At 39.2% G+C, this 18,478-nt stretch overlaps 1 long non-coding RNA gene across 1 annotated transcript in view; it reads right to left on the bottom strand.

Annotated features, from left to right (window-relative positions):
• LOC122803280 overlaps positions 1-15,225 on the bottom strand; it is a 216,580-nt gene extending 201,355 nt beyond the window's left edge. Inside the window, exon 1 of the long non-coding RNA XR_006365090.1 lies at positions 15,116-15,225. This is a non-coding gene — a long non-coding RNA (uncharacterized LOC122803280). The remainder of the gene's footprint in view (positions 1-15,115) is intronic.
• Between the last annotated feature and the right edge of the window lie 3,253 nt (positions 15,226-18,478).

The following is an 18,478-nucleotide window of genomic DNA, read 5'->3' as shown; positions in this document are numbered from 1 at the left end:
GTTGGCAGTCATCAGCGAACTTGTTCAGCCATAGTCCACCCGTGTTAGCCTGTACCTCGGAGAAATATATACCGAACAAGAGAGGTCCCAGGACTGAGCCTTGTGGGACACCACTTGTAACTGGTTTAGAGTCTGACATGGCACCTGCTATTCTGACCATGTGGGTTCTATCCCTGAGCCAGTTTGCAACCCATCTTGTGAAATAGAGGTCAATAGGGAATTCTGCAACCTAACCCTTAAAAATGTATTGTCCCTAGCTTTATTTCTGTCAGTAGTTGAAGATTTTATTCTGTGGTAATTTCTAGTTTTTGTCAATGATAATAAAAATACTCAAGCCCTTCACAGTAAGATCATACATCTGTGGTTACATTTTATTATCATTGTTTTTCCTTTCACACCAGGAGAGGGTAGTTTTGTTATCTTAGATCCTTATCCCTTTACTGGACAAGTCACTCATGAGTATAATACTGACCTGGACCTATAATTGCCTCATAAGCTGCTTTATAAGATTTGTATATATTTAACTTTTTTAAATTTTTTTATTTTTTTATTTTTTAATGAACAGCTATTTTCATAGCCTTTTCATTTCGCTGTCGACCTATGACCACAATTACCTCTCTTTAGTCCTACTTCACTGCCCTCTCTAATTTATTTCCCTACTCCCTACAGACTGCTATGCCTCTGCTATAAGGCTCAGGCTTCCTTATTAATTATAACTAACCACCCTATCAACTGGTTTATTATTAGAAATCTGCATTATTCTAGCCATACCTCCCAACCTGTTAGAGCAAGAAATCTGGACAAAGCCATAAAAAAGCGGGATAAAGCCCCAAAAATAGGGACAATTTTTAAATATTGCTCTTGCAAACTTAGAAAGTTGATAGAATAACAGTTGTTGCATTAGCATGAATTTTCTGAAGCATATAAAGTGTGAAACTCAAATACTTGTCATTATATTCCCTTCAGTCTACAATGATTTGCCATTAATTTGCCAGAAAATCACAATTTTATGAAAAACAGACCAAAAATATGCGGCAAAAATCTGGACATTCTGCAAAAACCTGTGTAGCTGAGAAATATGATTCCAGCTCATATTTCTGCATAGTAGACTATTAAATGAATGTTTGTTTTATATTTGCCTGTTTCCTTTATTTGAGCACCGTTACATACTGCAAGGCTCCAGTATTTTGACACATGGCAAATTTGAATGTGATACATATGCTTAATGATTACTCTGCCTATAGTTGTGGTTACCTTCACTTTTTCATATAGTTTGTAGTTCATTGTTGCTTATTAATTGATTGCTGGCTATAAGCATTGTTGTTTTTAATTGTTTTCTTTGCTTTGATAAGTTGATGATATTGCATACTTTACTATTTTTACTCATTTATTTTATGTTTAAAATTTACTGTTGTTTACTTATTAATGGAAATCTTTAATAAACTTTTTAACAAAAAAAAAAAAAAACGTTTGAATTCATATTTAGCCTTTTACTCTGATAACATAAAGACACTTTAAACAAACCAATAGTATGACTGTGTTTTGTTCCTTCATCGTTTCTAAGCACATTATAATGTTTGCCTTTTCATAGGAACACAATGTAGTTATTTACATTCATATAGTGTGCCATCACTACTGTTCAATGAAATCATTCTCTTTTCATAACAAACATGCACTTTTGTAGAATATTTTTTGTATGTTTCCAGTCTTGACAGTTATGGTCCAATAAGATAAGTGCTCTCCTGTGATATACAAATTAACAAAAAAAAGTAAGAAAAAGAATAGTTAACTAAATGTCAAGTCTGAATATGTGAAGCATATTTATCAGGATGCATCCTTGGTAAATGCATAATTGTTTAGGGTTTCCTGAGGGTATTATTAGTTGTAGAGTCTTTCTTCTTTCCATGAGCTTAGGTCACAGAGTATGCTGTTTAGGCTAGAAATAATGACTCCTCAAGCATGCTTTCCTTTTTTCTATCCCTTCTCAAAAGTGTATAACCAGAGGTAAGATTCCTTTATTTTTTTATAAATGGTTTAAGTCAAGGTTTAGATATTTCAGTTATGAGAGGCTGATCTGATGATGATTTTCAGGTTTAGAGCTGCGGTGTCTCATTGCATAAATGTCTTCCTATGGTGGGTATAATTTTCCCCAAATCCAAAAATTGTGCAGGCTCACACACCTGTCAGTATTCTGCTTAGTCGAACAAATTGTGTCAATCTATCCATCCATCTATCTATCTATCTATCTATCTATCTATCTATCTATCTATCTATCTATCTATCTATCTCTCTATCTATCTATCTATCTATCTATCGATCTATCTATCGATCTATCGATCTATCTATCGATCTATCTATCTCAAAATATAAATATATAAACTTATGTTGAACATATTGATTAAGGAGACATGCATGTGCTTTTAAATGAGTATATATTCTTCCATATGAGGCAATATTCTCACTGCAAATGGGTAAATCACAGCGTCATAATAGCCAATTATTATGATATAAAGGGTGTAGTTGCCTGAAAGGCTAAACTCAGGAAGTTTGTTCCTCATTTGGACAAACTTTTGAAGGAAGCCCTAGACTCATGGAATAAGTGAGACCCCAGTCAGAGCTATAAGGTGAAGTGTATCCTGAAGAGTATATGTTGTAGAAGTGCCTGATGTTGGAGCAGAAAACTGACCCTGAGAGAGGCCTGTAGCCTTGGAGTTCCCCTGAGTTACAAAGAAGCATGTATCCTGAAGAGGCACTTTGTGGATTTAAAACTGTTAACAGATATGCACCAATGCTTTCTTTTGAAAATGTAAAGTCAGAAGGATGACATTTTGTTTTGTGCATCACTGAATAAGTATATGTTACTATAAATGGCCTCCTCCCAATGCCTGTTTGGAACTTACTGTGATGCTGCCTGTTTGGAACTTACTGTGATGCTTCCTGCATATTCAGTTGGCCAAAGACATGCTTATTTTAATTACTTGCAGACGATCCTGCTGACCATGACAATCCATATCTGGGCTACAAATTCCTCATTATGCTATGACTGTTCTGCTACTGGCATAACAGTCTAGTGTCAGCAACCATGAAAGAAATACTGTGGAAAACTGCGTAGCTGCAGGTGGGGCCAAAAGCTGGTGCAGCAGCAATAACTGCAGAATATGTTGGCCAACATGACCGCCAACCATATGACTACAGTTCTTCTCAGGAAACTAGCTGTGAAGGATGACATGGCATCTGTTTTGTGACTTTTAAGTATTATGTCACCACAGACAACTTACTCTGGTTACCTTCCATTTCTTTGTAGAATACTCTTGCTTTATTTTTGTTATTCATTTTTTTATGATGTTTTCTATGTAAAATGGATGGCCAGGCAGTAAGGTGTGCTACATACAGATGGAGGATTCTGAGTAGAGTACAAAACCAAATTTATTAAAAAATGAAAATTGAGCCCTTTTGTCTTGTTACACTCAGGACTTCATCCCTTTATCTAATTCAGAATCATGGCAGAAGCAGACCCTATCATGGATAACAGTGACCACAAGGCAAAGGAACTAATCTTAGAAAGTACTTCAGACTATAGTGGTATTCACAAATGCATTCACTTACACATAGCACATTCAACATGCCTTTCGGATGAGGGCAGAAACTAAATTGCAGCATTGAATCCAGCATGGACACTGGGAAGACATGGAGACTCCATTCAGAAAACATGCACTACAGCCAAACACTGTGGGAAATATGGCAGCTGCTGCAATATTGACCCACTTGTTTTTGCATGTTATGTTAATAAATTAAATGTTGTATTTCTTGCTTACTAGAGGAAAGATTCTCAGCATTTTGTCCTAGAGGACTTCCCTTATATGCAATGTGCATCAGCCTCACTTTGATATCATTAAGGTTCTTTTGTTTTCTCCAAGCACACACACACACACACACACACACACACACACACACACACACACACACACACACACACACACACACACACACACACACACAAACACACACACACACACACTTGAAATAATGAAGACTTAAGGTGATGTCTAATTCTCGCACTATTGCTTTTCAGTGAAATAAAACTGTTAATTGACTATTATATTTTTTCATGTAACTTGCCCCAGTACAAATTTAATTCTGAACAATTTATTTTCTTACAATCTTCAGTCTCATTCACTTCTGCTTGTGTCTTCTCTGCACACCTGACCCACCATTTGAAAAAAAATATCTTGTAGAATATATAATGTATACCATAAAATGAAGTGCATCCAAGTTTTTCTTCCAGCTGAGTGAGCATTTATCTATAGCCAGGTCAGTTCCAGCAGTTGTCACAAACAGTATATCTCAGTCTCCTTCCTTGGACAGCTATTTGAAGCAGATTGAACTGAATCTGTATACCCTCCTTAGGCACTACTGCTTTCTGAATATGCAAACTTATAATGTTACAGTCAATATAATAAAAGGCCTTTAGTAGCACATTAGAACATTGTTCCGCAGAAAAGTCTGTGAAGCTTCATTATCTGAAGGTGTGGATGCTTCAGACACCTTTGCATCTTCAAACAACCCTGAGGTAGCATCTCTTAGTACTTTGAAATAAGTCGTTTCTGCGTATTTTAGAAAAGATGGCAGAATACCTGCTATATAAATAAGTATAATTTACAAATGTGCCTGGACGCTTAGCAAATCAACAGTGACAATTAGCATTTGAGGAGAATTTTGTCAGATATGGATGTGGGCCTAGAAATGGATGAAGCATATTCTTATGCTATACCATTTTTACCATACAATATTTGTTTGCTTACTTATTATTTTTTTTAATAAATAGCACAAGTAACAAAAAACTGAGGGTAATGCTACTCAATGCCAGAAGTCTAAACCTCAAAATGCACACACTTGAGGCACTCCTCAGTATTGAGAAAATCGATATATGTGCAGTAACAGAAACCTGGTTTAAGGTTCCAGAGAGTACCCCAGCACTACCAGGCTACAACTCATACCATATATTTTGGCCACAGAACCTGGACCGAAATACAAAAGGTGGGGGCGTATCCATATTCATTAAGGATACCCACACCTCCAGGTTAGTGACACAGCACGATGTTTCAGAGATCATCCACATGCAACTAACCACAGGCAAAACTCAATTCAAATTGTAGCTTGCTACAGATCACCCACCATGTCCCAGGACCCCCATTCCACATTTCTGGAAACACTGGGAAACATAAAGGTCCTACCAAACACCCTAATATTGGGTGATTTCAATTACCCAAACATTAACTGGGCGAACTATTCAAGTACTAACTCCCTTGCCCAACATTTCCTAGAATTTATAAACTCAAAAGCCCTGGCTCAACTGGTCAACACTCCCACACCAGAGGTGACAAGATATTGGACCTGGTCATCACCAACATGGGCGACTGGTGTTCCACACTGGAGATCAACCCCTCGCTGGTTAGATCTGACCATAAACAAATCACTCTGGATATCCACATTCCGCACCCGCAGTCAAGGAAACCACAATGAAAAACTTTACAAAAGCAAACTTCACGTTACTTAAAGGAGTACCACACCCACAGACTCAAAAAACATGTTTAATTCATCGTGGCATGATGTTTCTTACACTTTAACAGCACTCTGGGATTATTTACAGGATTTTAAATATTTTTATATGTAATTCCAGACTCTGACCACATGGAGGCTAGCATATTGACGTGGTTTGGATAAATCAGGTTGCCATTCAGTATCCCAGAATTCATTGTTTGGCTCAAAAATGTTACATCATGCAGGCCTCCATTTGCCTAAAGCTCCTGTCATTTCATAGATGTTGCATGCGTACAAAGTACTGAGTAAAATAGAACAGTGTAAGTAACATTCCCTGCTGCTGAATGACTACTTAAAAAAGAAACAGTGCAAATGTCACAGAACACACTCAAAGTGCTGTTTACTGCTGCCTTTTTTCCTAATTTAGTTTAAATGATGCTAATTTGTGAGACAATGAATTCCAGTCCATTTACTTATCCCCTCCCCCGAAACACTTCCCTAGCTGTCAAAGTCCTGAGGGTAATTTGACCTGGTAATTCCATTGATTGGCAGATCTCAGCAGGGTGCTTAACTCATGTAATTTAATCTTTGCTCTAGCATTTCCTTTGTTAGAGGGGACTTTTTTTTTTGCTACACTATAGCCATGGCCTTACTTGACTGCATTCACATCCAGTTTATGTAGCAACTCTTGTAAGGTCTTCCACCAAGTAGCTAAAGAATAAAACATTTAGACTATGAACCAGTTTAGATCTTTATTAATTTAAGTGTTAAGGTATCACTTTGTGCTTCCACCTTGTTAAAAATTTAGATTTACATGTGCAAAGTGTGTTGGTATGCAGTGTTGGCCTACATATGTTTTTACTCCACTGGTTGGTTTGCAAGAAAAACTTTTGCAGTGTCCCTAGATTTCTCGTTGTACATACAAAGCACATTGCTACATTTTCCCCTTCATTTTTCTTGTGTCCAGAAGTCACTTATCACAAAGTAATTTTTTATTTTATTTTTTTTTTTTAATAAAGGACATCAAGGTTACCTTGAATCAGATAATGGATGCCACTGCAAAGAATCACTTTTGAAATATTTGTGCATGGACAAAATCCCTTACTAAATCTATTGACCAGCCTCCAGTGCAATTGGTGCTATGGCTGTAATATACTGGTGTGTTTGCTCATGCCTTCCAAATATCCCCACCATTACATACCAGTTTTGCAGTTTAGTAACCACCCGACATGCCCATATACCTTTATCCATCAATATGCAGCTACTCCTGTTCATGTGAGTATGTGAATTCATTTTCAGACTTAAGGTGTGGAAGCTGCAATGAATTATTCTAGGTGCTTGTTCAGGTTTCACATGGTGCTTGCTTAGAGCTACTCTCATGTTAAGCCACTACGAATAAGTTGCACTGCCACCTCTGATACCAGGGTAATGTTTTAATCTTTCTATTCCCGCAGTGCACACTAGCGATATCTGGTGCAAATACAACAGAGGAGTATGCAAGCGATACACAGCAGCATGAAAATTACAGAACCAACTGATGTTGCCAACATCCAGGCAGATAGGTTCAGTGCCACCCTAACCTGCCTCTCACCCCCTAAAGGGCCCATATCTATACAGGAAGAATGCTTGGTTGCAATAATCACAACTAAGCAGGTAAAAGCTGCACTATCTAAAGCCAAAAACACAGCATCCATGGGACCAGACAACATCCCAGGCTGCATTTTACATGAAATTCAGAACAAACTGCTTCCCCACCTAAGCACCATGTTCAATCATAGCCTCATATCAGGCTTTGTGCCTACTGAATGGTGCACAGCAACACTTATCCCACTCCCACAAAGAGGGAGCCACCACTGACCCCGGGAATTATTAGTCTGGCGAGCCTGGTCAGTAAGGCCATGGAATGTATGATCATGGTACTCATAAACAAAGACATTGTTAACCTCCAAACTTTGTACCCCACCCTGTTTGGCTTTGTGAAAGGCAAATCATGCCTCCTGAACCTGATTTACTTTTTTGACGGTGTCACCGAAGCAGTAGACGAGAGTAAGGTGGTTCACAGTGCCTATCTAAACCTCACCAAGACTTTCAACACCATCCCAAATTCTGGAATTACAGCTGAACTTTGTATAAATCTCTACGTCACAAGATGGGTTGCCACCTGGCTCACTGACAGAACCCACTCTATAAAAGTTGCAGACTCCAAATCTGACTTCAAAGCACTGACAAGTGGAGTACCACAGGGTTCTTGTCCTGGGACATCTCCTGTTTGGTATCTACTTCTCTGAAGTATAGGCTAATATAGAAGGCCTAGGGCTAATGAAATAAATAAAATTTACAGCATACTTAAAAAAGTGAAGCTATAGTATAAATGATGTGTTTCCTAATATCTATGACAGAGCTGAAATAAACTTGTTTGTATAATACCATTAAGTAGCGACAATTATGCCAGACGTCATCCAAAAAAAAAAAAAAACTAAAAACTAACAATTACTGATAACGTAAGTAGCCTAAAATGCAAAATCATGTCTGTCTTAAAGCCAAAATAATTTTAGTCATGGCACAAGGACATCCTTATCATAAGCTACTTATATAAATAAATATGAAAATGCCCCCATTGCAGACTGTTACAAATTAACCCGGTTACCTTACTATCTCATGCATTATATAACAATGAAATGTAAAAAATGAACATGAGGATTGTGGGTATATCAGATGTAGACAGTGCTGAAAAAGCATTCATCATAACTGCTTAAAAGTGATGAAACCACTCCCTACACTGCCCAGATAATGCACCAGCTCTAAAAAATGCTATGCATACCAGAACACCAAGCAACACTATTGCCTTGACCTTTTCCTCTTACTCAGAGTTACAGGGGCCTGCTTCAAAATAACAGTTAAATGTGAACACATACATTATAAAGCTTTTGCCTCCTTGTCCTTGTAAGAATTCTTACGTATTGCAATCTACCCATACTAATCTTCTACCAGAAGTACTGGCTTCAGGAAACTGCATTTTCCAGTTCACATTAAAAAATGTCCTGCTTGGTCATTCCAAACTTCTTTACAATGTACGAACCATCGCATAATATGGAAAATGAGAAGCTGAAAATACATTACACCCACTGTGGATGAGTTAGCACTATAATGCACAAGAGGTAATTGCTTCCTACTGCTAAAAGTAAAACAAGCACAGACCATTTCTGCAAAGCAGAAGAGAACATTTCTCCATTTTTTATGCATATCCTAATTTATCATTCCCAATTATGCTTCAAAGACTGGTATTTTTATGTCCCAAGATGCTACCGCTTTGCAGAAAGGACAAAAACCAATCAGCAGCAGTTATGCACTTTTTATGCAATCCTAAACCCTTTCAATTTTTTTGCTGACATAATTTGCTAAGCGTAGCTGTGGTACAACAACAAAACACATGTGGTATCTAGTGGTTAGAGCAGCTCATACCTAAAAATACATACAGTAACAAGTGTTGTACAACCTGTAAAAGAAACATTGGAAAACATCCCAGTGAATAATACACTGACCATAACTACAGCCAATACCAAAGAGGAGTCAACAATGACCTAAGGCTGCTTTTACCCAAACAGTACTCAGAGAACAAACAGGATTGAGGGCTACTATGTAGGTCTCTGGACCAGTCCACGTTTATAAGCAGCAAATATAGTACTAAAATAAAATAAGCAAGATACTGAGGCAATAGTTCTGAGAATATAAGCACTAATACTATTTTCAATCATGTACGACTATGTCCTACACTTCAAGTGAACAAGTGTGCGTTCCTTCTACCCACGTGGCCATTCCCTGGTTCTCACAGAGCCCTTTCCTTAGAGTCACTAAACTGCAACTCAACTCGGATGCACCACGAAAAGAAAAAAAAAATCACACCATTTCAGTTGCAGCCCTTTCTGCACTATGTCTGGTACTGACTGTTAGTAAAAAAACAATCAATGGCTGCTAGGAGGTGAGACCTTGCTTCGAGCACAATAACTTCCACACATACTGCAGCAAGCACAATAGAAGTTCACATACCTCTCAACCTAGAAACATCAAAAATCTGGACAAGGCCCATGCAAAACAGGTACAAATCTGTATGCTGATTAACATCTAATTTGCATGCATAATTACATCACAGTAAATGAAACTTACAACACAGTTGCAGATGCAGACACATCCGGCATTAAAGCAAACGCTAATTTCTTCTTGTTTTGTGTCAGATTCTTTCTAGTTTGTGCTCATATGGAAGTTTTGATCTTGGGAAACCTATTGCAGGTAAATTCTCTAGTGCGTGGTACAGCATTTCTTTTTCTTGTGTTCACTGAACTCATATGTTTATATTTTATGTTTATTTACTTTCTTTTTCATTTATGCCTTTAGTATTTTTAATTAAAATACATTTGACTTCCTAACAAGTAAACATAATAATACCATTCTTTTCCTGAATGCAACAAAACTTTACACACCCAAAGAATACTGGTGCCACGCAGCTCAGAAAATATGTAAACAATTCCTCTTACAAAACAGACAAACTTTCAGACCATTACAAAAAAAAATGTTAAATACTTGCGTGATTTGAGTTCTTATGGAACCACTAAACCTCTGAGAAATCTCATTTTTTAAGAAGTCATACAATTTAGAATTAGTACACCAAGACCCCCCCCCCCCAGTACTGCAAAAATGGAACTTTCTGCTCCATCAAAATTTCTCTGCACACCCTTTCACTTAATTAAAGCCTCTAAACACAAAATACATGCACACAGGAAATTCACCCTGGGGATCATGTCAGTCGCCCTGCTAGACAGTGGTCCAGAGAAGTAAATAGTGTGGGAAGAAATATCCAGGAAATTGTTATGGCTAGGCTTGCGTAGGCCCTAGGGCCAATAGCCTAGTACCAACCTATGAACCTATGAACATACATGCAGCAGTGGCAAAGAAAAAAAAAAACACTACAATACAGCAGTGACAGATCCTCTTAAATTCAACTTAGGCTAGAAGATCAGTTTAACAGCTCTGACTAGGAAATAAAGTCAAAAACTATAATGGGTCTGGAAGTGTGGTGTACCTTGCTTTGTGACAAAACAATGAGGCCTGCAACTGAACAGAAGGCTATAAGCTGACAGACCTGCAAAAAAGTTGTCAACAGTGAACCATACATAAAAAATCATGTAGAGCATGAGAAATATAATTCAGAGTACAAAAAAAAATGTGTGTAAAGCATGAGAAATCTAATTCATAGTACACAAAGAAAAATGAACACTCCAAGAACAATCCAACAGGTTCATAGGAAAGTCCTAGGTTAGCTAGCCTTCTGGACCATTTAAGCCTAGCCATGTTCCCTTCTGGTGCCTGAATCACCCTATTCCACTTGGCCTTACCCATCCCATGGTCAGCAATTGTACATTACCCTCAGTGAAAATAACCAAGATCACACCAAAGATAGCTCTTAACCTTCCATCTCCAAACTGAGGGACACTAGTCCAGATAATATGGAACAATTGGCCAAAATGTGGAACACATAATAACAGCTCACCAACTAACAACAAATAGCAGGGTCCTGGAATGGTTAAAATATGCTGATTTTACTTCTAAAAACAGACGGGTTAATGAATTCATAGTATTTTTTTTTTTGTTTATATACCCTGAATATCAGCAGTAACCCGTGGTAGTGGTGCTGCGGTAGCATTGTCCCCTCACAGCAAGACGTTGTCCCGTTCAATTCTCAGCTAGAGCATCTTCCGTATGGAGGCGTGCCTTCATTGAAGGTTGTGTGTCAGGGCTAGTAACTCGGCATGTAAAAATCCACTACCAAACATTAGCGGACCGGAGTTCCACTGTGGCGACCCCAAACCGGGATAAGCCGAAAGACACAACAACCCTGAATATCAGCAGTGCTATTTTTGTAAAGAAACATGTGCTGGTATGCATATGTTGCATTTAGATTGGATACCCCCCTCAGCCCCACCCACACAGAGCCATTCCAATGTCCGATTAGTTGACTGTTTAGCCCCAGTTGCCATAAGCACTGTTGAAAAGTGTCAGTGTGCATGGTGCTTTACTTGTACAATGATCTGAATTCTGGATTTAATTGAACACCTTTATATCAAATTTTCAATCAAAAAACACTTCTCACAAAGATAACAGACTTGGCATTAAAACTTCTGTGACTGAAAACTCACATTCATTGCAACATCATTGAAAACCATGTTGAAAGAAAACGCATCCGGCCAGCAGCTCGTTAATTTTACCTTTCAGCTCTATTAATAATAGACCCCTTGCACACATGTTTGTACCATGCAAAATCTCTTGTTTGCCTTCCTGAATGTATGAAATTAGAACATATAACTACATTGTATTCCATCTATAAAACACCACTTGTTAAAGCGTTTTGCAAAGTTATAGCCAGTAAGCAAGTAAACTAAGCATATGAGCAAATAGTGCTAACTGCCCTATTCTGAACATTTCAACCATACAAGGACACTCAGACCTTACAACCCACTAATATCACTCAATATGCACAGTCTCTGCAGAAGTACAAGTCATTTGAATAATTCCACATGAGAGATCGGACTGTAACTAATGAAAAGGGTGCTGCTAGGAAAAAAAAAGTGTATATTTAAGTAGTTCATGTACAACTTCACTGCTTGCTACCCTTGATAAATAAATTGCCTATATTACATTATAGTGATAAGCAGTTAATATTGCAACAGGGAATGGATGGCAAAGTAAAAAAGGTTCATGGTTAATAGGCATCTTATCCAAATGAGGACATACAAGACTGCAGCACCCCACCCTCTTAAAATACAGCACAATATCAGCAATCCATCTACATGCTGTGGGAATAGAACACACAGACTTCTGCATCAAAAGAAAACACATGCTACCTGAAGTGCTACTAACACTGCTTTAATATGTTTAACAGACAACAGTGATATGATTTGCAAATCAAAACAGTTGCACATTTTGGGTAAAAGATTCATGCGCTTATTTCCTGTAGCTAAGGTACAGGGCTTGAGCGTAAGGAAATTACTAACTACCTGCTAACCCGAACTACACACACACTGCTCAGCCTTTAAATGCACAACATCTGGAATAATTGCAAAATAAATAGGAAGAACGAGTACAATGAATAGAGTACAATGGCTCTTTTGGTATGTACCTCACAAGACCTCTACAACAACTGGAAAGGCCGAAGAAATACTTCACAAAGAGGATTACCGGCCTCAAACTGATGCCCTATGCAGACAGTCTCAAAAAACTCCAGCTTTACTCCACTGCATATCGCCTTCTCAGAGGTGATCTCTGCCTAACATACAAAGCTATGTCAAACCCAGAGCTGTTGGACATGCTCCACTTAAAGAAATCCCACTGCCTCCGAGCTACACTCTCTATTTCTCTCAGGAACTTAGAAAATCCCTAGAATAATAGGATTTCTGTTACTATGTGTTTTTCTAAAGGATATGAAGTGTAGACAACAAATATCTGTCATTATTTAAAAACTTGACTCCTTTGTTGAGGCACAAACAAAAATATGGGGGTCACATCTGGACATTCTGATAAAACCTGGCCATTTCAGCGCTATATGCTACCCATCTCTTACACAGAGACAGACACACAGACATAGAGACAGACAGACACACACACAGAGTCAGACACACACACACAGACAGACACACAGAGACAGACACACCACGCCCACTCTGGCGAATAGCAGGCTGGTCAGACCAGTCACTAGAGTGACACTTAACAGAAAGCCTGTGTTTCACCCATGAATTACAAGCCAAAGAAGCCCGCATTGCCATAATGCGCTTGCACCAGAGAGCCAAGGTCTCCTCAGTGGCTGGCAACTGTACAGCTTGGATAGCTACACATGGGAAATGGGTGCTCCAACCACAGGGAAGGGTATGCCACCATGCAGGACTAGTAAAAGTTGGTTTGCTGCCTACCACCCTACTCTTGCTGCCAGGAAATAGGCCAATACAGCTTACAAGGTAAACTGGGTGTACGATGCTTGCCCATCAAGGAAATGCCTGCCACTGTTCCCAAGGAACAAACTAGCTAAATGCGTATCAGTAGCACAGCCACTGAACAAGGTCCTGCAGGGAGAGGAAGGAATTGAAAAACCACCAATAACAGGTTCCCACACACAATTTCTAAACACAAGACAAAACAACCATGCATTATTATGCAGCATCCAACTAACATAAGTGAAGAGCAGCGGGCTCAAAATGGTATCCCTGATTAATTCTCTTATTCAGTTAACAATGCTCCCCAGCTACCCACTCATGATACATATATTTAAAAGACTGGATGTAAATGTCAGCATTAAACACATGCAAATATCACTTACAGCTTCTTTAAAGCCAGTAGTATAAATATTTGGATTATGCTGTCAAAAAGACACCCTCCCAAAACGAAAGACCATATATCCCTGCATTTTTATATCTACAGGCACAACAACTTCCCTCACCCACCATGACATATGCTGCATGTCTTATCCCTTGTCAGTACCCCCCTTCCCAAACTGCTCAGTACATTAACTTGTCAAGCCTATTCAACCCTACTCTGGCCTGGAGTTTAGTCAGTTCCCAAAAGTGAAACAAACCTCCAAACGTAGAAGCCTAAAATCCCCTTTTACAAAAAGAAAAAAATCTTCCTTAAACAAAAGGTTCTTCTCTCCTCACTCCTACTGCTCAATACTAACCACTCAAATACTAACTTTTAATAAAGTTGGTCACTAAAACATCCCAAGACATCCAAATCTGGTTAGCATTACATTTTTCAAAAGCTGCTCCCATTTCATTACATAAGTTTCAAAAATATTTCCCTCTAATCCATTTTACATGTCTCATGCCATCTCACATCTTAAATGAAATATTTCTGCAAGGTTTCCAGCTTCAAATCAGTCTCCAACCACTGCCCCTTGCTCATTTAATAGAACATCCCCGTTGTGCTGATCATGCTATACTTTTCTGCTTAAGGGACTGATTGGTTTCCTTTTCCCTACACACAGCTGTTTTCTAAAGGCTTCCTTCAACATATTCCATTTCAAAGTAAATAATAAGGGCCTCAAACTTGTGTGCTAATTCTGCACCATCCTCCAAATAAAATCACACAGAACAGCCCATGTTTAAACTACATTAATTTTAATGCTTTTAATGTTTAAAACAGCCCTGCAATGCACCAACCCATGCTGCTCTCATTATTGCTACATTCCGTAGCAAACCCTTTTCCTTAGCTGTCTTTGTTCACAAATTAAAGCAAATAACTGCCCAATACGATACTCAGCCCAAACCACCAAAGATGCCTTTTCTGAATTTCTACCCAACAAATTTCCCTTTCCAGTCTTCTCTCTCTCTAACATCCTGTATTGTATGTGCATACTATCAACTCTGAAAAACACTGCACTTTTTATTTTAAACAGTTGTATTGAATTATATAGACCACGTGCACAACAAAAAAAACGGCAAGTTGTAAAGCCTTATTCTCAGTAAAAGAAATTAAGGCAGAAGAAATTAAGCTGCTACTATCGTGAATTAGGTTTTAAAAAAAGTTTACTTACAAATAAATCAGGCCATGAGGGTAAGCTGATACAGGCAAGGCTTGGAAAAACACGTTCCAATTGTAAAATACTGTGTACTAGAAACATGAACACGAAAGGAACTTCCCTACCTCCTGCAGCTATATTTGAGCATTCCAAGGCTGGGGGAAGGACAAGAAAGCTGTGACATCACAGAATGTGTGGGTTTGACCAAGAAGCAGAGGCCGGCCGTGATGATATCACTTCGGGGGAGGGAAATGTTAAAAAAATATACCTCCACTGCCTGGCCACGATGATGTCAGTAAATGGGGGACTCCAGTAAGCTTAAGTGAAACGCGAGAGAATGTTTTTAAAAGTGGAAACATTCCTGTATGCTAAGGCAGGGTTGGATTACAGAACTAAGGGGAATTTCAATTTTCTAAACGCTGCATTCTTATTCGTTTATGTAGGAAGCTGTAAATAGGAAGGAAAATGGCAGAGAAGTTGAGGAAAGCATTTTACAAACCCGTTGTACTCCTTTAAGGCCGAGGTGGGAAGTTTCAAAGCACCCATGCTAAAGGATAACACTGTCCAAGCTGCAAAATCATTTACTAATGCATTCTACGGGCACCTACAAGAATACATGGATTGTGCTATCCCAAGCAAAGCCAAGACTCACTCCTCCAAGAAAAGGAAACCAGTCCAGTGGACCCCTGCCATAAACAAGCTATACAACAGAAGGAGGAAACTAGTACAGAAAAGAGCAAAATCCCAGGAAGGGAAGACATCCCTGATCAGTATCAGTAAGAAACTATGATCCCTCATAAAATCATCCAAGGCTAGCTTCGAAAGAAAAATTGCCAACGACTCCAAAGATAACCACAAGGCATTCTTTAGCTATATCAATAATCTAAGTGGCAATGCTCAGATCTACTAGGAGTTAGTGCAGAATGGCACAAAATGCACTGAACCGACTGATATAGCCAACTTCATGGCAGACAGGTTCACTGCAAACTTTACCCCCCTCTCACCCCCAAAATGGCTCATAACCATACCAGAAGAATGTAGAGCCCCTGAAATCACAGACACTCAGGTTACAACAGCCCTCTCCAAAGCCAAAAACACAGCATCATTGGGACCGGACGGTGTCCCAGGCTGCATCCTACACGAGCTCAAAGACAAACTAACCCCTCACCTAAACACACTGTTCAAACTCAGCCTGTCCACAGGCTACGTACCCATAGAGTGGTGCACAGCAATGGTTATTCCGCTCCACAAAGTTGGAGCCACAACAGACCCCGGGAACTATCGCCTATAAACCTGACTAGCTTGGTCTGCAAGGCTATGGAGTGCATCATCATGGAACTCATTAACAGAGACATTGGAAACCTCTAAACACTGAACCCTAGCCAGTACGGCTTTGTTAAGGACAGATCATGCCTCCTAAACCTGGTGGACTTCTTTGAGACAGTTACCAAGGTTATAGATGAGGGGAAGGTGGTACACACAGCCTACCTAGACCTCGCAAAGGCCTTCAACACCATTACCCATTCTGGTATTATAGACCATCTCACCAGCCTGAACATAAACCCCCTATGTCACAGGATGGGTTGCCAACTGGCTCATGGACAGAACCCACATGGTGAGAGTTGTGGGAGCTAGGTCCGACTCTAAACCAGTTACAAGTGGCATTCCCCAGCGCTCAGTCCTAGGACCCTTCCTGTTTGGCATATACTTCTCAAAGGTACAAGCAAGCACAGGAGGACTATGGCTGACCAAGTTCACAGATGACTGCAAACTAGGGGCTATAACTGACTCTCCGGCTGACACAGACATCCTCCAAAAAGGTTTCCCTGAGACGGATACCGGGTGTCAAAATCATGACCTCAAGCTAAATGCCAAAAAGTGCATAGTCATCCCCTTTAGAAAAAACAAAGTAACCACAAACTACCACATAGGTGGTAGTCCTCTAAATATGGAAGACGTAATAAGAGATCTGGGGACCCAAGTAGTTAGTAATCTCTCCTTTGATAATCACATTGCCAAAGTGGTTAGAAAATCCTTCTATGTGGCCCACCTAATCACAAAAGGGTTTGCATCCAGATCAAAAGAGGTCATTGTGCCCCTCTACTCATCACTCATCAGACCCATCATAGAGTACAATGCCCCATTTGAAATGTATCTTACAAGACACCTGCAACAGATGGAAAGACCACAGAAGTACCTCATCAAGAGGATCAGTGGCCTCAAACAGATGCCCTATGCAGCTCGACTGAAGAAACTCCAGCTGTACTCGGTTGCATGCTGCCTACTCAGAGCTGATCTCTGCCTGACATACAAGGCCATGTCCAACCCACAATTGATGGACATGCTCCACCTAAAGAAAACCATATCCCCTCGAGCCACATGCTCTAGGGATCTAAACCTCACCACAACAATAAATAGGATGTGCTGGAGGGATAGATCCCTGTCCCAGAGACTTCCCATGCTTTGGAACAAGATTCCAATCTACATTAGGCAGAGCTCCTCACTAACACTCTCAAAGAGAAACCTTGACGAGTGGATGGGAAACAGAAAGTTTACCCCGGGGATCAATTCAGTGGCTCTGCTGGACAGAGGCACAGGGAACTAATCTAAGGGGGCGGCGAAAACCAACACATTTTGGCTAGGCTTATAAATGCCTTCAGGCAGATAGGCTAATAACTACCTGTGAACCTATGAACCTATATTTTGGTAACTAACCAATACCATTACCATCATAACAATCCTGGTTCCTTCCACAGGGGACACTGTCAAGACCCAATGACAGAATGTAAGAGGAACATAATAAGGTCACACATTACACATATAAGAACTGCTTACATTCAAGGCCTGTTTTTTTTGTCTTAGTAGAGCAATGCTATATTAACTGATTTACACATTCTAATACAATGGCAGTTGGACTGTATCTAGTATAAAATACTGTATTGGTTTCAAGCTTCCGCTATACTCAGTATTCAGATTTGATTTTGTACTCATCTCTTTATTTTTAATGTGTAGAAATATTCAGTTCTCTAGTATCTTTTCAGAACTATAAATAATTCATAATTGTATGAAGCAAGAGATTAATGCAAACAACACAAGCGGATGACCCCATAATTCCCGCAAAAAGTTCATTGTGGATTTAACCACTGACATTTGGGCCCAGAAAAACTATTTGCTATGAAATATTATAAGCCCTCTGCAACTTATTATCAGCAAAATCATGAAGTATCATATGTCAGTTGGATGACAAGTCTGGAACCATTTGTACAGAAGTCTCCTATTTATCATGACACTCATGAGAGCATGTTGCATATATGATACATTTCCCTGCATGATGCATGACAGAAAAAGTCCTCATTTAAAGCAAAAAAATATATTTTC

The sequence above is a fragment of the Protopterus annectens genome, chromosome 5.part1 (genome assembly GCF_019279795.1).
Source record: "Protopterus annectens isolate FY-2018-M chromosome 5.part1, PAN1.0, whole genome shotgun sequence".
NCBI lineage: Eukaryota > Metazoa > Chordata > Ceratodontiformes > Protopteridae > Protopterus > Protopterus annectens.
The sequence above is the reverse complement of the archived record's forward strand: the minus strand, read 5'-3'. Positions and strand labels throughout refer to the sequence as shown.